We start from the raw sequence: 24,807 nt of genomic DNA, 5'->3' as shown, positions 1-24,807 counted from the left end.
CCCTTGTGAGTCCAGGAGAAAGTCCACTGGGGCCTGTGTACGCCGGCCTCAATCCAGTCACTCCCGACGCCCCTGCGCTCCCCTCACACCCGTCTTTCTGTGCACCCACTGCCTGTCAACGCGGGGGCCGCAAATCTTGGGCCCTCCCACGTTGACACGGGGCCCTCCCGGCAACTGGGCTGTCCTAGGGAGGACTGGGCTGGCCCTTCCCGGGGGGGGGGGAGGTGCCACCAGCAGACAACAGGGGCTGCAAAGGGCAGGAGAGGTCCCTCGGGTGGGGAGTCTTGTGGCTTTCGGCGACTGCGTCTCTGGCTGGGCTGACCAGCTGGGCTCAGCGAATCCTGCGGGCACAACCTCAGGCCTGGAGCCCGTTGATGTTTCGTCGGGGCCGAGGGCGGTTCACGCTCATGAAAAAGGGTCTTGCTGCCCAGGCTGAAGGCACTCGCCAGCCGCCACGCCACAGGGTCACTTCCCAAGCTCGCCACAAAGCAGGTTAGGGAGCCCCAGTCCACAGTCCTAATTTGAGCTCTGAGATGTCTGTGGACCTCTCCCTTCTGCCGGGAATTCAAAGGACTTGGTCCAACATCTGGGCGAAAAGGAGGCTGGCCCAAATTCCGGGCAACCGCCTGGTCTGGGCAGCAGAAGACGTGGCTGTGAACTGCTGAGGAATTTCTCGGGCGAGGAGTAGAGCCCTCAGAGCCTCAGTTTTCCTGTCTGTAAAATGGGATCTCGCTCCCATGTGTGCCGGGCGGGGATGGCTCTGTGACTTTCAGGCTCTGCTCTGTGGAGAAGCCTGGACGAAGGTGGGAGGGAGGGGACTCTGAGCGCTGCTTCCTCTGTCCATCCCTTCCTGCCTCAGACAGAACAATTCTGGATGGCCTTCCAAGTAAAAGTTCACTTGAAAATAAATCCTGGGACTTCCCTGGTGGCACAGTGGTTAAGAATCCGTCTGCCAATACAGGGAACACAGGTTCGTTCCCTGGTCCGGGAAGATCCCACATGCCGTGGAGCAACTAAGCCCGTGCGCCCCAACTACTGAGCCTGCATGCCTAGAGCCCGCGAGCCACAACTACTGGGCCCATGTGCCACAACTACTGAAGCCTGCGCACCTACAGCCCGTGCTCCGCAACAAGGGAAGCCACCGCAATGAGAAGCCCGCACACCGCAAAGAAGAGTAGCCCCCTCTCACGGCGACTAGAGAAAGCCCACACGCAGCAGTGAAGACCCAATGCAGCCAAAAATAAAGAAATAAAAATTAAATCTATCTATCTTATCTATATCTATCTATATATGTATATATATAAATCTCTTGAAGTAAGAGATGTGCAAAACCCACTGACCAGCACTTCAGGATCTCGTGGGTCTGATGTCCAGTCTAGGGCTCCTTGGGTTGTGGTCAGAGGGAGCTGGGGCACAGCTGGGGCCTGGCTCTGTCCACCTTCCTTTCCAGCCCCTGGAGAGCTGTGCTCCTCTTGTATCAGTCATGTGATGCTGGGTGAGCTGCCAATCACAGGGCCCCACCCCCTGAGTGGACATGTGATTCAGGCCTGGCCAATCATAGAACTCCCCCCCCCCCCACCAGTGATAAGTCCAAGGCTTAGCCATGTGACTAAGGCTGGCCAATAAAGGTCCTTCCCTGGAGCATCTATATTCTGAAACAGGAAGAGAGATGCTCTCCCTTCTCTTTTTTCATCAAGCTGGAGGACCTAAGCCTGAGGATACCAGCACTGTGTTTCCCACTGCTGGGAGAAAACCTGTTTACTCTCAGAGAAAATGAGGTCCCCATAGAGACCCCAAGATGGGGAGAGATGGAGAGAGCAGGAGATCTCATGGCACTGAAGTACCTGATTACAGCCTTCATGGCTCCCAGAGTGGCCTTTGATTGGGAGCCTCTTCTGGTTTGAGTTTCTGTCACTGACAAATACAGGAGTCCTGCCCGATCCAGAACCAAGTGGGAAGGTCAAGAAAGCTCACTCGGCAGCAAAGTTCCCAGAGGGAACTTTTTTTAAGTTTCTCGAGGGTAAGTGTAACTAAGAACTTTGCTTTTTGTTTACTTATTTATTTAGTGGTGTCCTTCCCTTGAGAAACCAAATACAGTTTGCACCACCCAGACAGCACTTGAGACCAGCTTAAGGGATGGAGAGAGGGGAGGCAGGAGGAGCAGGCGTGGGGCTGAGCCACTTTTAAAGGGACCTGACAACTGGCCAAGAGCTAGGCATGCTCCAACCCTCCTGATGGCAGGAAGACCCCGAGGGTTTAGGTGTTCCTCCTAAATCACACACAGGGCATTTGAAGCAGGACCTGACCCAGAACCAGCTCTCTTAAATCCAGAGCCCATGTCACCAGACTTCTGAATTTCATAGAAATTCAGAAAACTCTTTTTTTAAAAAAATTAATTAATTAATTTATTTATTTTTGGCTGCATTGGGTCTTTGTTGCTGCACGCGGGCTTTCTCTAGTTGCGGCGAGCAGGGGCTACTCTTCCTTGGGGTGCGCGGCTTTCTCATTGCAGTGCCTTCTCTTGTTGCAGAGCATGAGCTCTAGGCGTGCGGGCTTCAGTAGTTGTGGCTCGTGGCCTCAGTAGTTGTGGCTCGCGGGCTCTAGAACGCAGGCTCAGTAGTTGTGGCGCACGGGCTTAGCTGCTCCGCGGCATGTGGGATCTTCCCGGACCAGGGCTCGAACCCGTGTTCCCTGCACTGGCAGACGGATTCTTAACCACTGTGCCACCAGGGAAGTCCCAGAGAAGTCTTTTGAGAACTAACGAAGGATCAGTAAAGTTCAACGGCCATCTCTGACTAGCATCCTTTTGTAAAATGATAACCCCCAACAATGGAGGTAGGACATAAGCTGTGAGTAAAGGCCAGGCCTCACGTTTGGATATGTTCAGTTTGGAGGGACACTAGGTGATTTCCTCATGTTTCCTCAAAGCAATGACTACTGGGAAACAGGCAAGAGCAGGCAGTGGGTGTGTGAGTGTCCTGGGGCCGCCGTAACAAAGCGCCACAAACTAGGGGCTCTTAAAACAGCAGAAATGTATAGTTCTGGAGCCCTGAAGTCTAAAATCAAGGTGTCAGCAGGGCCGAGCTCTCTCTGAGGGCTCTAGGGACGATTCCGTGGCTTGTAGAAGAAGCACTCCAATCTCTGTCTTCATCGTCACATAGCTTTCTCCCTGTGCGTCTGTGTCTAAATTCCCCTCTTCTTATAAGGACACCAGGCATTAGATTAGGGCCACCCTAATCCAGTATGAACCCATCTTAACTTGATGACATCTGAAAAGACCCTATTTCTAAATATAAGGTCACATTCACAGATTCTGGGGGTTAGGACTCGAACAGACCTTTCTAAGGGACACAACTCAAGCTGGCTGAGCGGGCCAGCATTATGGGGCACCCCACCCCCAAGGTCCTTCCCACGCTGACAGCAAAGTGTGAGAAAGACGGATCTGAGGCACGATGCCCTCCCAGATTTGGGAGAAGGGTTGGACTGCCAGGGACAGCTGGGGACCCCTGGGCTGTCCCACCTTCCCTCACGTTTCCCTTCCAAGGAGTAACTGTCTGGAGGTCAGCCAGTTGCCCGCTGGCAAAGCCAGGCCAGAACACAGACCTATAGTTCCCGGCCAGGGCTGGACCGTAACCTGGGGACCTTCCTGGGGAAGAAGGCCAGGAAAAGCCTCAGCCCCAGGCCAGGAAACCGGCCCCGCCAAGGGGACAGATTCACAGCAGAGGGAAATTCACACTTTGGCCTTTTGGATGGCAGGAGGGCTTGACTTTGCCGTGAGGGCCCCTGTGTGCCCTCCCAGGACGCATGTAGAGACACAGCAGCAGCCACTAGCCTGGCCTGACCTCAGTCCTCTGGACGGGGACCAGAGTTTGCTCACAGACTCCCTGGAGACTGACACTGCAGGGGGACTTGAGTCAACCGAAACTACACGCTTCCCAGAGAGGGGCGGTAACCAGCCTGAGGTCACACAGCAATCATTCAGAGCCAACGTGAGAGACCTGTCTCCCAGTTCTGCCGGTGAGAGCCTTTTACCCACCGTGATGGCCTCTATCAGGGAAGGTTTTTGCCCTTGGGAACCAGGGTTGATTTTGTAATGGTTTTACAGAGCAGTCAGGAAGAAAATATCACCCACTTCACAGCCAGACCTGCTGGACACCTGATGTTTGGGAAAAGGAAAGAGAGAAGTAACACTGACTAAACACCTACTGTGCACCACATGCTTCAGGCTCACATTCCTACCCATTTTACCTGTGAGCAGCGCGAGGCCCAGGGCGGCTGGAGTAGGCCAAGGGTTCCCATTCCCTCTCAGGATGTCAGTTCACCTCGCTGAGCCTCAGTTTACTCACCTGTAAAATGGGATCACGAGCTCAGCGTCACAGGTGGTCACTAGGATTAGGGATCCCATCCCAGGAATGGGCACACAGTAGGTGCTCAAGAAAGGCGACGTTCGCTAATTATTAGAGAAGTGCAAATCAAAACTACAATTATTTCTCACACCAGTCAGAATGGCCACCATTAGAAAGTCTACAAATAACAAATACTGGAAAGGATGTGGAGAAAAGGGAACCCTCCCACAATGTTGATGGGAATGTAAATTGGTGCAGCCACTATGGAGAACAGTATGGAGGTTCCTTAAAAAATTAAAAATAGAGTTACTGTATGATCCAGCAATCCCACTCCTGGGCATACATCCAGAGAAAACTATAATTCAAAAAGATACAGACACTCCAACGTTCATAGCAGCACTATTTACAATAGCCAGAAAATGGAAACAACCTAAACATGCACCAACAGATGAATGGATAAAGAAGATGTGGTACGTATATGCAATGGAATACTACTCAGCCATAAAAAGTAATGAAATAATGCCATTTGCAGCAACAGGGATGGACCTGGAGATTATCATACCAAGTGAAGTAAGTCAGACAGAGAAAGACAAATACCATATGATATCACTTATCTGTGGAATCTAAAGTATGACACGAATGAACTTATCTACACAACAGAAACAGACTTGTGGTTGCCAAGGGGGGGTGCGGAGGGATGGAGTGGGAGTTTGGGATTAGCAGATGCAAACTATTATACAGAGAATGGATAAACAACAGGCCCTACTATAAAGTACAGGGAACTACATTCAATATCCTGTGATAAACCATAATGGAAAAGACTATGAAAAACAATATATGTAGATGTATAACTGAACCACTTTTCTGTACAGCAGAAAATAACATAACATTGTAAATCAACTATACGTTAATAAATTTTTAAAAAAGAAGAAAGGTGATGTTTTGATTTTCTATCGCTGCTGCAATACATTTCCACAAACTTTGCAGCTTCAACAACACACGCCCATCATCTTCCATCTGGAGGTCGGAAATTCAACACGGGGCTCACTGGGCTAAACCAAGGTATCAGTGGTGCTGCCTGAGGTTCTAGGGGGCAAGCTATTCCTCGCCCTTTCGGCGTCTAGCAGTGGCCCCTATTCCTTGGCTCATGGCCCCCTTCTCTGTCTTCAAAGCCAGCGACACTGCATCTCTGACCCTGCTCCACTGCCTCCTCTTTCTCTGACCACAGCTGGGAAAGGGTCTCTGATTTCAAGGACTCATGCGATTCCACTGGACCCACCCGGATCACCCAGGATCATCTCCCCATCACAAGGTCCTCAACTCAAGCACGCCTGCAAAGTCCCTTCTGCCACGTCAGGTCACGTACACAGCGATTCCGGGAATTAGGCTGGGGTGGGGGCAGGCAGCGGGCATTACTCTGCCGACCACAGGTGAGCTGAGCTGAATTTCATAAAGCAAGGGATGCCCGGGCTGGTCTTGGCAGTTCTTTTTGGAAGAAGAGGATTCCACTAAAACCAGCTCCCTCAAGGGCCGTTTCCCATCCCTGCTGTTTTTGACTCTTTTCAAAGAGGCTCTGTCTAGCCAAAGAGACAGGGTCAGGGCTGCCAAACCTTTGCTTCAAAATAAACCCTACTAGGAAATTTCCACGGGACCAGGCCCTTCTCTCCCCCCTCCCCCCAGAGACCTGCCTGAAATCCCAAACCAAGCGGGACGTCTTATAGCAAGACCATCAGACTCCCAGCTCTCCTGAGAAGGTTTTTGTTGTCGTTTGGGTGTTTTTCTTTTGTTTGTTTTCCCCTGTCAAACTAAATAGCACTGGGCATACTGTTACGCAGGCAGAGTGAACCGGGTTAGGACATCACCCTCGACTCAGGAAAGGGTTTTACGGTTGTCATCCTCAAAAGGATCTAATCCGTCCCCCCACCCAGCTTACATTCTCCAGGGTTCCTCCTCGTTGCCTTCAAAGAGCACTCAGCTATTTCACAAGCTCTGCACGTTTACAGCGAGCGTATTTTATGCCGACAGTGAGGCAAGCACGTAAATCCCACTTGCCTAACACCCAGCATCTTTTGATTTTATTTGATTCACCCAGGAAATCACTATTTACCATGGGCTCAGCATCAGATGTTTTGCACGGGAAGGCGTGCACTTGTATTGGATTTCAAGCAGGTTCACAGGGACAGGCTATTTGGTCCTAAAACCTGTGTACTTTGCTGCCGGGGAGATAGGGGTGTCCTTGGTTATCCCTAACAAGCCCCTCTCCACCACACTTGAGTTTATGCTTAACGAGTTGACTCTTGGTGGCTCCCAGAGAGCTTCAGCATGGGGGCCAGTTGCCGGAGGCACCAATCACGTGATTAGAGGATGGGAACTTGCAGCTCCATCCCCGACCTCCAGGGAGGCGAGTGGGGCATCACCAGCGGCAAATGAGGTTATCGGCCATGCCTGTATAATGGAACCTCCATGAAAACGCTTCTGGGTTGGTGAATGCACCCACGTGTCGAGAGGGTGTGCACCCTAAACTCCATGGGGACAGAAGCTCCTACACTTGGGACCCTTCCAGACCCCTCACTATGTACCTCTTCGTCTGGTTATTCATCTGTATCCTTTACAATAAATGTAAAGGATTTACATTTACAATAAAAGTAAATGTAAGGAAAGTATTTCCCTGAGTTCTATGAGCCATTATAGCAAATGATTGAACCTGAGGAGGGGGTTGTGGGACTCCTTGATTTGTTGCCAAGTCAGAGAGAAGGGTGGGTGAGCTGGGGACCCACCACTTGCGACTGGCATCTGAAGTGGGGGCAGTCTTGCGGGACTGAGCCCTTAACCATGGGGTCTGCTCTCACTCCGGGTGGTTAGTATCAGAATCGAATTAAGTTGTAGGACACCCAGCTGACGTCCACAGAGAACTGGAGAATTGCTTGGTGTGGAAAATCTACATGTTTGGCGTCAGGAGTGTTATGAGCAAAAAACAGATCTTAGTAGTAACCTATATTCGTTCATGTATCAATTCATTCAATGTTTAGCAAGTTCGTTAAGTCAACTTTGCACTGCGGTAAGTGATGAGCAAGAAAGGCACATCCCTACCCGTCCCGAACGCGCTGACAAGGGAAGAACAACCTCCACATCAGTGTCTCTCCACCCCCTATGCCCAGGACCGTGTAACTTATCAACAAAAACAGCAGAGAGTCTGATTCAATTGGTGTGTGGTGGGGCCATCACACCGGTAATTAAAATTTTTCTTTTAAATTTAGTTATGTAGTGGGCTGAATAAGGGCCCCCAAACATATCAGGTCCGAATCCCTGGGACCTATCAATGTTACCTTATATGGCAAAGACTTTGCAGATGTAACTAAGGATCCTGAGATGGGAAAATTATCCTGGATTATCTGGTGGGTTGAGATGCAATCACATGTATCCTTAAAAGGGAGGCAGAGGGAGATTATACATCCACAGAGGACATGGCAGTGTGACAGCAGAAGCCGGGAGAGCAACGTGGCCGCCAGAAGCTGGAGGAGATAAAGAAGGTCCCTCCCCTAGAGTCTCCAGAGAGAGCCCAGCCCTGCAACACCTGATTTCACACTTCTGGCTTCTGGAACTGTGAGAGAATACACTCCTGTTTCTTTAAATCACCAAGTTTTGGTAATTTATTACAGCTGTCACAGGAAGCGAATACAAGGCATAACAGTTATTATGTGCAAATCTTAAGCGCACGGCACGATGAATCGTTATATCCGCACACACCACGTGTCACCATGAAGCTCAAGATAGAACATTCCCAGTGTCTCAGGTTTCCGGTCACTACCCTCCCCAGAAATATCCACTCTCCCCACCTCTATCACGATAGATTGGTTTTGCCTGTTCTTGAACTTCGTATACAAGGGATCATACAACACGTACTCTTGTGTGAGGCTTCCTTTGCTCAACTTAATAGCAGTGCAATTCATGCCTGTTGTTGGGTTTATTTTTCTCTCTTGATGAGTATTATTCCACTATATGAATAGATACGATCTGTTCATCTAGTCTCCTACGAATGGACATCTGGGCTGTTCCCAGCCATCAGCTATTAATAATACGCCGACAGGAACACAGTCCTACCGTCTTTTGTGGACGTGCCTCATTTATCTTAGGCCCATACCTAGGAGTGGACTTGCGGGGTCTGGATTGGTAATTTTCTGTAGCTTCCAGGTGATTCAAATGTGTAATCAGGTGTGAGAACCACTCTCCAGGCCAATGGTTCTCGACTGGCAACAGTTTTGCCCCCCAGGGGACATTTGGCAAGGTCTGGAGACATTTTTGGTTGTCACAACTCAGAGCTGTGCTAAGAGTGTCTTGGGGAGAGAGGTCGGGGCTGCTGGTAAACCTCCTGCAGGACATAGGGCACCCCCTACCCAGCACACACACGGGAAGGAATTATCCAGCTCCCACGGTGGGACCTGAGGGTGGGAAACTCGACCGTAGCCAGGACTCGCGACCACACACATGAATAACCCACCTGCACGGAAGCTGCAGCTCGCAGGGCCTGGCCCCGCTTGGAGGGGTGGGACCGGCTGACGGTGGCGAGGCGCCGAGGCTTGGCTGCTCTGGGTGCGCCCTGGAGAGAGGGCAGGCCGCCCTGTTGAGGACGGGGAGCTGACCTCAGCCGTGGGCCTTTAGCTGAAGCTCCGAGGCATCTTCCTGCCCCACGGGTGCCAGTGTGGACTTCTGACATCATGCCTCGCTCAGTCCTCTCCTCCTGGGTCTGTTGACTCCGGGGACACAGAAAGCCCCAGAGGACGGGGACCATGTCGTAGGCAGTCCTCCGATTCTGCGCAGGGAGCACTGAAGTGAGGTTGCCGCGTGGGACACGGGACATGGGAACAAAGTTCCAAAGGGCAGCCTTTCCCCCAGCTCTGTCTACAGCGGGACGTTTAACGACGTCACACAGGCAATCTCACGGGGTCCGTGTGTGACGGAGACCGGCTGGCTATTCACCTCCGCCCCCCTTCCTCCTCCTCCTCCTCCTCCTCCTCCGAGGCACACAGCCAGACTGGTATTTCCCAGCGTCCCTTGCCGTCAGGCGAGGTCACGTGACTGAATTCCGGCCAATGGGATTCGTGTGGAAGTCACGTGCTCCTCGAAAAACCTCCCACACCAGCTCCTTCCTGCCCTGTGCCTTCCCACCAGCTGGAAGCAAAGGGCTCCTGGGGGCTGGCAGAGAGTTCCCTGCCTTAAGTTGCTAAATTGCCTTGTGGAAAAGCCACCCCCTTAACACCTGCTCTCCATTATCGAGAGGAAAACAAACTTCAATTGCATTTAAAGTCATTGAAACGTGGAGACTTGCTTGTTAGGGCAGCTAGCATACCCTTAACTAGTAAACTATGTTTCTGCCAACTGGCGGGGGGGGGGGGGGGGGGATTGAGTTTCAGCTCCACTCCAGGTTAAGGGATTCCTTCCCGCAAAAAGGACTTAAAATGCAGAATGAGGAAGAGGATGCTGAGTTTGCAGAAAAAGCACAGCTGCCAAGGAGACCACTGAATAACGTGTAACTCGGGAGCTGGGAGAGCTGGAGCATGGGGCAGGCATTTCTCAACCTGTGCGGGGGGGTTGTTGAAATTTACGGATGAGCAAAAATGCGTGATCGTTCTTTGCTCTCATTTAAAATATATGTACATAATATTTATTTTATATTTACACATTCATATTTGAAATCATATTAGAGATTTCCTTAGAAATATGGCTATTTTCTACTCTCACATTTCATGGACTCATTCTATTCAAACTGTCCTTGGGCTTTCACAGCAGGGCTTTGTCATCCCTTAGAGCCACGCTGATGTTCTGTCACTCGCATTACGATATCTGAGTTGGGGGACTCTCTGAATCCAGATGTTGCTTTGACCGCGCCCCAGCTTCACTGTTCCGTGATCCTCGATCAGGGTCCCTGTGGTCCTTCCAGTGGTGACCCCCTCCCCCCATGAGCTCACCAACCTGCCCGCTCAGCCCTATTCCACATTCCCCACTGGGGCACACGGAACTTCTCAAACCCCACATGCCACTCACAAGCCATGGGAAGCAGGGGTCTTCTCTGGGGCCCCAGTCTCCACCGTTTTTATCATTCAGGGCCATTTGGGAAGCGGTGCTGGGCTGTGGGGTCCTGGGCCTCTTTGCCTTCAAATCCCCTCCTGGCCCTTCCCTTCCTCTGTCCAGTTTCTCAGCCATTCCATCACCTGCATCATCAATTCCCTGCATTCAGTACCCTCTGTTGAAATGCCCAGGAGGGTGTCTGCTTCCTGGCCTGGACCCTGATTGCTGCGTGGGCCCACAATGAGGCTCTCTGCCATGGGCCGCCTTTCCAGGCCCACCGGGGAGCAGGGAAGGGCTGCATGGGGCCTCTGTCTCCCTGGCAGAGGGCTGCAGCCCGGCTCTGTCTCTCCCGCTGGCCCTGCTCCCCGGCTCTTCCTCTCCATGTGCTTTTCTCTTCCCTCGGCTGCCTCTTGCATCCTCCCCGCCCTGACTCACACCGAGGTCAGTCCTCCATGCGTGACTCTTCATGGGAGACGGCCCAGCAATGGGAATTCCAGGAATATTTACTCACGCTTGAAAGCCCGGCTTTCAAGACCACAGTCTCACCAAGGATTAAGAAGAAAACTCAATTATTTTCCTGCTCAAAGCTGCATGTTTATACCTTTGGAGTCATTCTCCTCCGCCCTGAGCAACAAGCCACATTTCGTGGCCCTGTTGTGACAGCAGAAGGGGTGCCGATGGGGGCACCCCAAAAGAAAATTACTGGGCTATTTCAAAATCTTCTTCCCCTACAGAAGTAAAGCCAGTAGCCGGCAAGGAACAGAGCATATTTGTGGGAGCACAACTTATGTAGAAATTGGTGGATCCGTGGTTGCTGTTCTGTGCCTGGTCCTCTGGAAGGGCAGATACTGGTGACTGGGAAGGGGAACTGGGTTCCAGGGCCAGAGGGAGCCTTGAGTGCACTTTGGAACGCTCACACTTTCCGAAAATGAAGAAGGAAAAACATCTCCTCTCCCTTTCCACAAAGTTCAGTTGGCTCAATCGCCCTGTCTGAAAATAAAGAAGAAAAGCAGCTGATAAACGTCTCCTGCTTGAGGCTGTCCTTTGAGGAAGAACCCAAGCCATGACTCATCACTCGCCTGTGATAAGCATTTGCCGTTTCAGGCAGAAACAGGCCACAAGCATGCAAGGGAGGGTGGGGGCAGTGGCCACGGGATCCCCCGCTTCTGGCTGGTTGGGGTTTATCTGCCTTCGGTAATACGGGGGATTTGAGTGGTCATCATTCCATCGGCCCTCGTTTGGGGAGGTGGGGGCGGTGTCTGTCCGAACACTCACAAGCACACACCCATGTGAGGTCTGAGATTACCCAGGATGGGAACGGGAAGGTAATCAGGGTCCCTCCCGTCCTGTCTGAAGTCAGACCCAGACCAGGCACCCATTGGAGAAAACGCAGGCCAGCCAGACCTTTCGCTGTCTGGGTCTGCTCCACGCAGCCCTGGCATGTCCGTCTGGTGTCTCCTGGACAGCATGACTTGGTGGCATGCCATCTGGGAGGCTGGCCCCTGTGAGCTGTGTCCACCAGCATTAACGAGGCGGGCAGTCTCAGAAGGACTGCATCTCCACAGCCCGCAGGGAAGGCTTAGAACCAAGCCCAGGACAAGCCCTGTCCGAGAGCACTGCAGACGCCACTCCTCACACAACCACCAGAGGGCGCTGTCCAGCTCCCACCCCCCAACCCCCGACCCCATTCCCCTTCTGTGGCTCCCCATGGCTCTTAGGATACAGGCCAGCTTCATAAACCCGCTTACAAGGCCGTGAATGATCTGGCCGCTGACCTTTCCAACTTCATCTCCATCTCCATGCTCCGTGCTCCAGCAGTGATGGCTTTCTTCCAGTTCCTGGAGAGGACACTTCCTGCATCCACAGGGCTTTTGCAATCACTCCGCCCACTTCTCAGAGGCTCTCCCGTTCATCTTCACCTACAGAACCCTGGTCATCATCTTTTAGGTTTTATCTTAAGCATCAGCTCAGCCGCAGAGGGAGGTCTTCCAACACGCCCAATGAGGTTATGTGGCCGTGTTTGGTGCCCTGGTGTCCTGCACTTCTTGGTAGCCCTTGCCATAGATGCAATTAAATCATTAATTCTGTCGTGGTTCGTTCACTGTCTGTCTCCCCAGCTAGACCGTCAGTGCGTGAGTTACCGTGTTCACTGCTGACCCTCAGGCCCACACAACACCCATGTTGCAGTGATAGTAGACGTTAGTGCCAGTCTCCGAATATCTCTGGACCTCGTTCTTCCAGGCGCCTGGTAGGATTGCGTTTTCCGCCCCCTTGTGGTGGGGACACGTCACTGCCTAGGTGAGAGCCTTTAATTGCCAATGTGACCCCTGCCACAACGTTGAGATGGCGGCTGCTCCCTTAGCTGGGGTCCCTCAGTCCCTATGACAATAAGAACTCCCCTGCCCCCTGTGAGGGACATGGAGAAGGAACAGTCGTGCCACCTGTCACCTGTGTGACCCACCACCTGCTCCTCACATAGAAATATCTCAAACACACACACATACCCCCTGACACACTCAGAAATACACACACCGACACACTCAGAAACACACACACACACACCGACACACTCAGAAACACACACACACACACGAGCATGGACACTCCTACCACCTAGAATAGTGCCCGGCACACAGTCGGTGCTCAACAAATATCTATTTAGTAAAAGAATAAATCATTAAATGAATAAATCACTAAATCAATTAAGTGCTCACTATGCTATACGTGCTGGAGGAAACCCCCAAACACACAGTGTCTGGGGTCAGAGTCCCCACATCACACCCCCGAGATGAGGCTTTGCAGGCAGGCGATACGGAAGTGCTCCTGGGATCGCCGCCTGGGAGTCGGGGTGCAGGACGGGACAGGATGAAGCAAGGGTGCGATTTCAGGCCCAGTCCCGGCCTCAGCCTCATCCAGCATGATCTGCAACATGCAGGAATCACACGTGATACACCCGGAAATGCTTCAGGAGGGAAAAACATCTTAACGAGTTTGCCCTGAATATGGAAGGCGAAGGGAAGGGGAATTAGCTGGCCGCCTCTGCCAGCATCAGCCAGGGCCCCAGGGGCCTCAGTTTCCCCCTTTATAAATGCACGATGACCCAGGGTCTGGCCTGCTGTTAGCCTCAAGCAGGGGGCTCATACTGTCAGCTGTGACCATCAACCATCAATCCGCTCGGGCACCCGAGGCTGCCCTGGTACAACTTCTTTCTGGTTGGCGTGGGGGCCTGTCCACAGCATGAAATTAACCACACACCCTTCTGACCGAGGCGAGGTGGCATTACAGTATGATCGAGACGAAGTGCCAGCTTCTGGCCAAGCCCATCCGCTGCTCCTGACCTGCCGGTCCCACCCCGGATCTGCCCTACAGCCCAGCCTCACGGCTCTGCTGCTGGTAAATGAGAGGAGAGTGCCAGCTGCGGGCAGGAAATGGCTTACAGATGGTAGGTGGGCCAAAGGCAGCTAAAAATGGGCCAGATCGGGGGTCATTTAAAGGCTCAGTACGTCGAAAGCCCTGAGCTGGCCTGGCCCAGCCCAGCCACAGCTGAGCAAGCAACAGGCAGGCAGGAAACAGTGGGCTTTTTCAGGCTGGACCACAGTCTTTTTAAGTGGAAATGTCAATAGGCTTTGAGAAGAAGAGTCAGTCCTCGGAGAGAGGCCAGGGCTTTCCCTGACCATCAGCCTCGGCTGCGCACGAGCTGACCCAACGCGGAGACCCGCTCCTACGTGGCGTTAGGAACTCGGGGGGCCTTGAGGAGACCCCCAAATGGAGCGGAAGAGGCTTTGGCTTAGGAGGAGGTGCGATTCCTTCCTTCTCTCCCTCCCCGTGAGCCAGTGAATGGATAAACCAAGGGTGGCCTGTCCTGATAGTGGGATATGATTAGGTCATAAAAGAGAATGAAGCACTGACACAGCTACAACATGAACGAACCTCGAAAACCTTATGTATGCCAAGCGAGAGAAGCCAGACACCATAGGTCCCATATCGTGTGCCTCCATTTACACGGAACATCCAGAAGAGATAAACCCATAGACGCAGGAAGTAGGTTGGTGGTTGCCAGGAGCTGGGGGAGATGGCAAGAGGGAGAGAGACTGCTTAACGGGTGTGGGGTTTTACTCTGGGGTGAGGGGGAGGTTTTGGAACCGGATGGAGGTGGTGCTTTACAACACTGTGAACGTGCTACGTGCCACTGAAGTGATCACTTTAAAAGCGTTAATTTTATGTAATTTCACCTCAACAAAGTATTTAAAAACCAAAACGAAACCCACCAGAGTGGGCAAGACTGAACTCCGGGGAGACCAGCTGGAGCTGCCGATCAGAGGAGGAGGGGTGTGGGCAGAGGAGGGGCGGGGGGAGCTCGGGACGTGCGGAGGTTTCGGAAGGGTGGCATCCCCTGAATGGAGGAAAAGGATGCGGTGCCCCAGCTTCTGCAGGACTGGGTTGATGGTGGGACTCGCCGGCGCCTGGAGCACAAAGGCCCCCAGAAGCTTCTGGAAGAAGAGCGGTGAGCCATCTGTGTGCTGAGTTCGTGGTGCCTGGGGCCCTCCCGGGGTCGGGGGGCGGGGGGCTGCTCCTGTGAGCACCTTCCACCAAGTGAGTCAGAGGGAGGACTGCTGACATCTATCTGGAAAGACAGGCCACATGTCCTGTCTTCCGGAACCAGCCTTCCCTCCCCACCCCGCTTCCGGGCTGAGCCCCGAGGTCAGAGTGACTGCCGTCAGCTCAGCGGGCGGCAGACCGGGGGTGTGTCTGGGCTGGGTGGGGTCGTAGAGGCTGGGGCTTCCCGTGGGTGGCAGTGGTGCTGTGCTCGTGTCAAAGGCACGGCCAGGATCCTCCCAGCTCAGCCAACCTTCCCTCGGGTTCGCTGGATTTGCCTCCAGCCATCTCTCTTTTGGGGCAGAATCCGGCCATTTGGGCATTAGGAGCCCCTCCTATCCCGATCGGGGCAGAAACACCGGAGGGCCCACATCGAGATGCCCGGGGATCGCCGCGTGCTCAGCCGGCCAGGCCGGGGGCCCCCGGCCTCACGAGGGTCAGGAGAGGGGAACTGATTCTGCTGTTTATAAACCTCGGAGAGCCTAACAGCCCCTCTAGAAGCCAGGCTGGGTTCGCGGCCATCTGGAAGCTGTTAGCCTACTTCCCAGTCTCCGCCGATGCCCCTGGCGGTGGGAACGCTGTCCACGGGATGCAGAAGTGGGCCCGAGGAGAGGCCGTCCCCGCAGGAGAGGGGACAGGGCCCAGAGCACGGTGGGAACGTCACGCTTGGTGGCCAGAGGGTCAGCTGAGGAGGCAGATCTCGCTTGGGTCCTGTCTGATGTGCAGACAGACATGGAGAGGATGGGCAGCTGTTCCGGAACCTTCCATGTGGTGCACCAGGCCTCATCTTAGGCCTTCTCCCCAGACCCCGGGCTTCATTTCCTCGTACGCCCCAAGCCTTCCCCGCTAGGGGGGGGGGCCTTCCCTGGGCTGTGGCCTCTGTCTGGATGCTCACCAGCCCCCTTCCCTCCCCAGCTCCCCACACCCCTCAGAGCTCATGGAAACATTCCCTGTCTCCCTAAACTGGGTTGGAGCCCATTATAGGCTCTTGGAGCCCCTGCTTAAACAATGAATCACAGGTCTGTCTCCTGGTCGTCAGCCCAGGCAGGCAGGGGTGTGTCTGGCTACTCACGTCTGTCCATGCCTTGTACACGGTGGGAACTCAGGAAAGGATTTGTTGAATAAATGGATGGATCATTGGAAACCCCTGATAAAGGGTTTTTCTCGACTCCATTTGGTTTCTCCTATTGTAAACATGTTCAGAGACCTGTGGATGACAGAATTCCTAACTTTTCTTGTACTTGTGATGTTCTGAGGGAAAAGGAAGTAGAAACAAGCAGCAGCTACTTGTCAATGTTGAAGCGACTAAAAGTTGCAGGGGCACATCTTCACAGCGCTTCAGCTGCTCTGAAACCTTCAGAGGCTTGCACCCTGCATAGGCAGAGCTGCCCTTTGGACTGGGTTCGGGAGGCGGGGTCGGGGTGGAGGGCTGAAGGGTCCTGCAGCATTCCAAAGAACTCTTTCCTGAGGTCTCGGGTTCCCACCTGCGCTCTGGGAACTGTGGTACAGGATTCTGCGTGCCTAGGTTTTCTTCAAGAGAGCCGGGGTTGAAAACAGGGGTGTGCATCAAAATGCAGATACCTGGGCTTTGCCAATTCAGGAGGTCTGGTCTGGGACCCTCAACGTGGAGGGGCTTGAGGAGCTCCGGGTGATGGCATGGCCTGTTGCCTCTCTAGGGAGGGCCCCCAAATCTGGAGCCCAGGGATAGGGAACTTCCATGAACTACAACTCATTTGGACATCACCTCCCCTCCCCCACCTTGGTGACTTCGCGGGAATGAAGATAATTGGGGACCGGGTGGCCCTGGTTAGCACTGAGATAAGCAGAATGGTCTGAGTCATCAGCAGCCTCTCTGAAAGCCAGGTCTGGAAAATTTACGCAAGGGGGAAAAAAAAAATGGACACAAGCAAACATGAAAAGAGAGGGGAAAATTGTTTTTTAAAGAGGCTGGAACTAATTTGGGGGTTAAACCCAGCTGCCCACACAGATTCATTTCAGCTTTTCCAGTGTTATCCTATATGATTTATTTCCTGCTAAAGCATTTGACAACTATTGTGTAAACGGTTTCCATTTATCCTGGAAAGGCGTCTTTTCCTGCTTTGGGGAGGTCCGACCAGGCCCCAGCTAAATCAGAACCACCACCACCAGTTTTGATTTGGAAAAAACAAAACCCACAAAAAAACAGAAGAGTAAAATAAATGCTGAGTCCAGAAGGAATCTTTAGACAACCCGGAATGAGTCACCCAGGGCACCTCTGGCCCTTGGAAAGATCTCGGTTTGAGTCCTGCTATGTGTCCTGGGGCAAATTACTTAACCTTTCTGAGCCCCGCTTTCCTCATCTATACAATGGGGACAGGAGTTGGACCACCTCACAGGGAGGTTGTGAGCACGGCCCAGCATAAACACTTAAAAATGGCAGCCGTTACTATTCTTATAAAACGGAAACATTGTGAACAGTAAAGGACTTTTTCTCCCTACGCATAAGATAGGAGTTCATGCTGCAAAGTCTCCAAAGGGAACTGATAGCTCCAGGGTTCCAGTTTTGGACAGGAAGGTCACTTGTTATGGAGGAAACAGGTGAGGTTCAAGAAAGGCCAAGGGATCCCTCTGTTCAAGGCTCACAGTCAGCTAAAGGCAGGGTTGTCTTCTGAATCTAAGAGTCCTTTCATCTGAAAGAAAAGGGACCCTCCTTTTGAAAAAAATGGTTTGCCGACCCCTCACCTGAGTCATTCTTTCATCACCATGACCAAAGGAAAATCTTACGCCAATGCTGTGAAGCTAGTTAGAGGAAAAAAGAACTTTCCGTGAACTGATAGGGAAGCAGGATGGAATTCAGGTGTCAGGAAAGGGGCTTCCGGAAATGAGTGAGAGAGGGTTTCTTGTGTGTGCCGGGGTCCGGGGCGGTCTGGAAGGGGGCTTGGATTTTGCCATGAGTGCGAGGAGGGGGCTGCAGGAGGGCAGGGCGGCCCGCCACCTTGCACCCCTCCAGAGCAGCCGCCATTCTGTGGGTTGCGATGTGAGGGGAACCCCCTGACTTTGGCCCAGGAAGTCTACACCGGCCCACAGCTGCCGGCTGGACCAAGGGCCCCGCAGGTCAGAGCACAGGGAAGGGCTGCTGCCATCCGGTAAGTTCATCAGCACATCTGGGCTCCCCGTGGAAAGAGGAAGAGAGAGGCCAGGGGCCGGAGGCCAGGGGAATGATGCAAGGTCAGCGCTGGCAGAGCCAAGCGAGGGAGAGAAGGAGCAAGTGCAGGCCGGGGCCAGCGACCCCACGCAGCCCCTGGGTTCCCACCAAGCCGGCAGCAGGCCAGGGTCGGCACAGGAATGCTGACCGGGCCTCGGGGAGCCCAGGGGTTCCCGGCAGTGACCCAGGCTGCGGCCGAGGACACAGACCATTCATTCTTGCCTGTGACCTTGGCTGCCTCCTGTCGGGAGGGGCAGGTGAAGGGTCGGCAGGGGAGGCGGCCATGGCAGGGCAGCTGGGATGACCTAAGAGTCTGGGGAGGTACCCGGCGTTTCGGCCTTTCAGCTGTGCTGTCCACTCTGACTCAAAGCCAGGCTTAGCACAGGCCGGAGGGGCCTCAGGATGGGGACACCCCCGCAAATTCCAAGAACCTTGCATGCAAGTCAGGGCAACTATAGCTCCACCCTATATTCTAATGAATATCTATGAATCCCCTCTGCCTTGTGTTTTACGTTGAGTTCTCTGGACGCAGGGCCTGAGACAAGGATTTGGTACAAACAGCACGTTGGGGAGGTGCTCCCAGGAAGCACAAGTGAGGAGGTGCCGGAGGGAGGCCGGCAGGGGAAAGATGATAAAGAGAGCGGTCCTGAGCGGGCAGCCTGCTGGGGACCCCACGACTTGGGGCGTGGCGCGGAGTTGTCCCATGGGAGGGGCAGGACCTGGGGTTTATGTACCACCCTCGTCCTTCCTTGCTTGAGGGCTGCTCCCTGGACATTAACTCCTCTGCAAGGTGACCACCTGCCCCGGTCTGCCTGGGACTGAGGGTTTTCTGGGCTCTGGGACTTGCAGTGCTAAAGCCAGACACGAGCGGGTCACCCGACTCTGGCCCTTCTGGGGACCCCTGCTGCACCCCGAGCTTGCTCCTGTGGCCAGAGAAAGCCCTTGGTTAGGGCACGGCAGGTAAGAAGCCGTCGGCATGAATCACGATGGCGAGTTCAGAGGGGACACGGGCAGAGGACGTGGAGCATTACCTGCTACACCAGGCCAGTCACCCCCGTAAACCTATGACTGCTGCACCTCCCCGCATCCTTCCTGCTGTCTTCCCTTATCCACCAGCCACAACAAGCCAGTCAGCCGCGACGCTCCGCAAACGCTCCCGGCACCTCTGACCTCAGGGCCTTTGCACTGGCTGTTCCCTTTGCCTGGAAATCTTTTCCCCAGACGCACCCATAGTGGAATGTAACCTGCACGAGGGAAGTTTGTTAGGTACGATCAGTGCAGTCTTCCTACTGCACAGAACAGTGCCTGGCACTTAGTAAACACTTACCCACTAATAAATGAACAAAAATGATCTAAAACAACATGAAGTAGAATGAATGGTCTCAAGTGCACCTGGAGATGAGACTCCAGGCCTTTCCACCCATGGAGATCGCTTCCTCCGAAGGAAATTGGGGAAATGTCGTGTAGACGCCCGAGAGACAGAGGGGGTTCCTGATACTTGTCTTTGGCTGCCACCCCTGCTGCCTTGTGCCCTGTGAGCCCCCAGCAATCCCCGCAGTTGTCATCAGAGGAGGCATGGCCCAGAACCAGGACTTCCATACTTCTTCACTTTAGAAAACTAGTCTATGCAGAACCCCATCAAATAAAACCAAAAACGTGGTTTTGCCTTCGTTAAAGCAAGGGTGAGGGATCTAGGCCCTTGGACAACCCTAGGGATTCAGGGGACAGCTTGATATCCACTCACTTGGAGTGGGAGGGGTCTCAGCACGGACATGTACAAAATCTGAAGACCTGAGACCAGAGCTTTGCAAACAGCAGCTGCACACCCATCAGCTGTGGGTCGTGTTAAATGCAGAGTCGGACGCATAAGGTTTGGGATGGAGCCAGAGCCTCTGCATTTCTAACAAGCTCCCAGGTGATGCTGAGGCCGCCAGGGCTTTGAGCCTGCACATTTGGGAAAGTCTCCCCTCTCTGCCCAAGATAGGAGGAATTTAATAACCTTGCCTGCAGCTTCCACCAGCTCAGCAGGGGTGAGGTCTAGGAGAGAGGTGGCAGAGCCCTTGGAGTCCTCAGCAGTGGGCAGAACAAGGCAGCCTCTCAGATAAACAGGCCCATGTGTCTGAGTCAGGGTACTGTGTACGCTGCTGTGACAAAGAGGCCCCCTAAGACGCTGGTTTAAACAATATAAGATATTATTTCTCTCACAGTCCAGAGGGAGGTGACTGCTAGGAGGGCAGTTTTGTGAGCTTCAACACATAGTTTTTATCTCTGGATCCAAAGTGGTTGCTCCAGCCCCTGCCATCATGTCTACATCCCAGATAGTGGGAAGAGGGAAGAGGCAAAGGGAGCCCATGCCCATTCTTTTTAAGGGTGCAGTCTAGCAGTGGCACATAATGCTTCTGCTCACACTCTGTTGGCCAGACAGAGTCACGCAATCATTTCTAGCTGCACAGGAGGCTGGGAAATGAACAGTCTTAAGCCTAATGAAGGCTGAGGCATTCTACCATTAAAGGAAGAAAGGGGATGGATATTGGTGGTATCTATAGGAAGAGAAGTTGTTATATTAAAACCCTAGACTTGAAGTTGTGTGAATGATATTCCAACAGCCTCATTAGGCAGAGGTTGCCTGCCCCAACTCTGTACTCTGCGCGTACAGAGTGTGTGGTCAGTGGAATAGTGGCCCCCAAAGATGTGCATGCTCCAATCCCCAGAACCTGTGACTATGTGACCTTACACGACAAAGGGGACTTTGCAGATGTGATTAAGGACCTGGAGATGGGGAGATTATCTTGGGTTATCCCATCGGCCCAGTGTCATCACAAGGGTCCTCATAAGAGTCAAGCAGGAGGGTCTGAGTCAGAGAAAGGAGATGTGAGGACAGAAGCAGAGGCTGGAGGGATGAGCACTGAGGATGGAGGAGGGGCCACGAGCCAAGGGATGCGGGCGCCTCTAGAAGCTGGAAAAGGCCCGGAAACAGATTCCCCCCTACCTGGAGTGTCCAGAAGGAGCAGCCCTGCCCACACCTTGATTTTTACCTATAAGGCTCATTTCAGACTTCCGGCCTCCAGAACGGTAAGAGAATACATTTACATGGTTTTAAGGTGCTGGGTCTGCGACAGTTTGCTAACAGCAGCCGTAGGAGACAGCGCTAGGGAGAAACAGCCCTGCCGCTCACCTGGGTCCTTCTGGTTGCATCCACAGAGCCCTGGGCTCTTTATCGCTCCCACAGGCCCTCCTCTTAGACCAGGCCTTCAGTGGCCTGCAGAGGCCTCTTTTTGGAGCCATCCTCTACCAAGCACAGACTTAGCTTCCGCTGCCCAATGACAATCATATGTAACCCGGATAAATCGCGGGCCCCATGGGACTCAGCAAGTCCTCAAAGAACCCGTCAGTCTCTGCCTTGCAACTACCAGGGAACTTTGAGAGAGCATTCGAGTGCATCCAATCCAGCGGTCATTGCAATAGCGCTAGATACCCCTTTTCTTTCCTCCCTGTTCTCTAATACAGTGGCTGGTCTCACTGAGCCCCCCAGGCCAGGCTCCGCTCCCCGATTCCCAGTGTCCGCCTCTCACCCAGGCCTCAGCAACCCCAGCGTCCAGCGGGACGGCGGCTCCTGGCCCCCACTCACTGAGGAGCCCTCTATCCTCTCTGACTCCAGAACCACAGTTCTCTCGTACTCTGCCTCTTCCTTGAGGATTTCTGATGAATTCTACAAATGAGCAACCTTTTTACAAATAAGTGATATTCACCGAGGGTTTCTTGTGTGCCGGGCACTCTGCCCAACGCTCGCTGGCCTACATGACCTTTAAACTTCATGGCCATCCTTCAGAAGAAGGGTGGGTGTTACTACGCACCCCTCGCCCCTGTTGCAGGAAGGAAATGGGTGGAGAGGTCCGGTGCTTTGCCAAGGTCACTTTACTGGGAGGCAGAGGAGCGGGGGCTGGACCCAGGACTGGCCAGGCACAGCCTCCAGCCCTCCACTGCCTGCAGAGAGCCATGCCCTCCGCCAGCCAGAGCAGCTTGTCCATGTTTGCTTCCAGAAGGGTGGCCCTCGGGGTCCCCTAAGGCCACGGCTCTCTTTCCTGATGGGAAGAGAGACGCAGCTGGCGCTGTGGGTCGGCAGCTGGGCGGGGGGCAGAGGGACTCCCGGGGCCAGGAGTGATGACTCAGCACACACACACAGCCCGGCCCAAAGGACGGGTTCTTCTCTGCCAGAGGACACGTGACCTCTCGCTCTGGCCGGGCCGGGAGGCTTTGCCGAAACAGCATCCTTTCAAGGAGCCGTACGGGACACAGAGGGGCCGCGGACGGCACCACCCTTGCCCTCTCCCACCGTCTTGGAAACCTGGGAGAAGCTGAGGAGGAGGAGCAGGCTGGCTGGGAGCCCAGAGCTCAGAGACTCAGTTTCTCATCTGTAAAATGGAGCAATAGCCTGTTTCCTGTGCCCAGGTGCCGGGGAAGACCCAGTGAGATCGTGGAAGAGGAAGTATTTTGGAAACTCACTCACTCCCTTAAACACTTCGGTAGAAAGCCTGTGACGGGCTAGGCTGGGGAATGGGACATGCAAGGGGGACTGTCCCGCGAGCCCTGCCCTCTAGGTGTTGTCAGTGTGGCCAAGAAGCAAACAGGCCACCAGACCATCATAGATGGGCCTAGGAACCTGAGAGTGCCAGGACATTCCGGAAGGTTCCAACGTCAGGAGGGGAGCTGCAGCTGGAAGCATGAGAGGGCAGTTAGCAGTCTGACTCTGGGGAAAGAGCAATCCTGGAGGCATGAGGCAGTCAGAACACGAACTCACTCCGAGACTCTGGGCCCTCCGATCCCCATTGGTCACTGAGGAAGCTCCTCAAACGACCAGTGAGGATCTGAGGCCCGGGAGGGAGTGACTTGTCCAAGGGCACACAGCTAGCACCTGGTGGAACCTTCCCATGACAGCCTGTGCAAAGGTCCTGGGGTGTGGGGGACTTGGGAGAAGTGACAAGTTTGTACTGGGGGTAGGGGCAGGCTCTGAGACCTTAGGGCCACCCCCAGCCCTGAAACTGAAGTCGTGAGATGGTCATGGGAAGGTGTGGGGCGATCTGAGCCAGAGGGGAGGCTGCGGACAGAATCCTTCAGTCCCCGTGGGAAGCACACGTGCCAGGAGCCCCATCCATTCCCTGGTGACTCTCCTCCTCCAGAGTGGGGTGGGGGGAGACTTTCTGGCTGGGGATGTGGGACTGTGCTTGGCCCTATCCTTCTGGACAAACATTTGGAGCAGGGTGGGGACACTTCCTCCTGGAGATAAGGCCAGGGCAGGCCTCCCGGGCAGCTGCCTGCAAGGACAGCTGGAGACACAGAGCCTGGCTCCCTGGGCCTGGAGATGCTGCAATTTTTCTGCTGATAATTTAGCCCCAAACCCCCGAAGATCTCAGGGGCTTAACCCACCTCGGGGACTGTATGATGTTTTCAGACAAAATCCAGCTGGGAAGTCTGTAGCCTTTAAAAAAAAAAACAACCCACAATTTGATGGGCTGCTCTGCTTTGCTGTGCTTTGTCTGAAGGGCTGACCTTGAAGGAGGGGCTGAAGGACAGAGCCCTAACTTGGAGATGAAATTGAACTCAGGTACCTTTTCTAAACTTTTCTGCTTAGCGGTCAATTTGGGAAAAAATCAAAATGTTCACAGGTCACTCTTTCCCTCCCCGCCCCTCATGAACAATAAAAAATAGCTTTAGGGCTTCCCTGGTGGCGCAGTGGTTGAGAATCTGCCTGCTAATGCAGGGGACACGGGTTCGAGCCCTGGTCTGGGAACATCCCACATGCCGCGGAGCAACTAGGCCCGTGAGCCACAACTACTGAGCCTGCGCGTCTGGAGCCTGTGCTCCGCAACAAGAGAGGCCACGATAGTGAGAGGCCCGCGCACTGCGATGAAGAGCTGCCCCCACTTGCCACAACTAGAGAAAGCCCTCGCACAGAAACGAAGACCCAACACAGCCAAAAAAAAATAAAATTAATTAATTAATTAATTTAAAAAAAAAATAGCTTTAGGGCGTCTCACGGGGAAAACATGGGTTTTTTTTTTTAAAGGAGCTCTTTTGGGATATAATTCACACGCCACAGGATTCACCCTTTTGAAGTACACAATTGGGTGGGTTTTAGCATATTCAGAGTCTTGCAACCATCAATACAATGACTTCTAGAATATTCCATCACCCCTAAAAGAATCCCTGTACTCTTAGCCATCCCCTCCGATCCCCCCACCCCCATCCCAGCCCCGGCAACCACGAATCTGCTCTCTGTCTCTATGGATTTTCTTCTGGACGTTTCATATACGTGGAATCCTACAAGCTGTGGTCTTCCGTGTCTGGCTTCTTTCACCCGAGCATAACGTTTTCAAGGTTCATCCACGTTGCAGCCTGTGTCAGTGCTTCATCCCTTTTTATGGCCAATATACTATTCCATTCTGTGGAGGGACCACGTTTTGCTTATCCATAGATCCGTTGATGGACATTTGGGTTGTTTCTACTTTTATTTATTTATTTATTTTATTTATGGCTGTGTTGGGTCTTCGTTTCTGTGCGAGGGCTTTCTCCAGTTGTGGCAAGCGGGGGCCACTCTTCATCGCGGTGCGCGGGCCT

The sequence above is a fragment of the Balaenoptera ricei genome, chromosome 19 (genome assembly GCF_028023285.1).
Source record: "Balaenoptera ricei isolate mBalRic1 chromosome 19, mBalRic1.hap2, whole genome shotgun sequence".
Classification (NCBI taxonomy): Eukaryota; Metazoa; Chordata; class Mammalia; order Artiodactyla; family Balaenopteridae; genus Balaenoptera; species Balaenoptera ricei.
The sequence above is the reverse complement of the archived record's forward strand: the minus strand, read 5'-3'. Positions refer to the sequence as shown.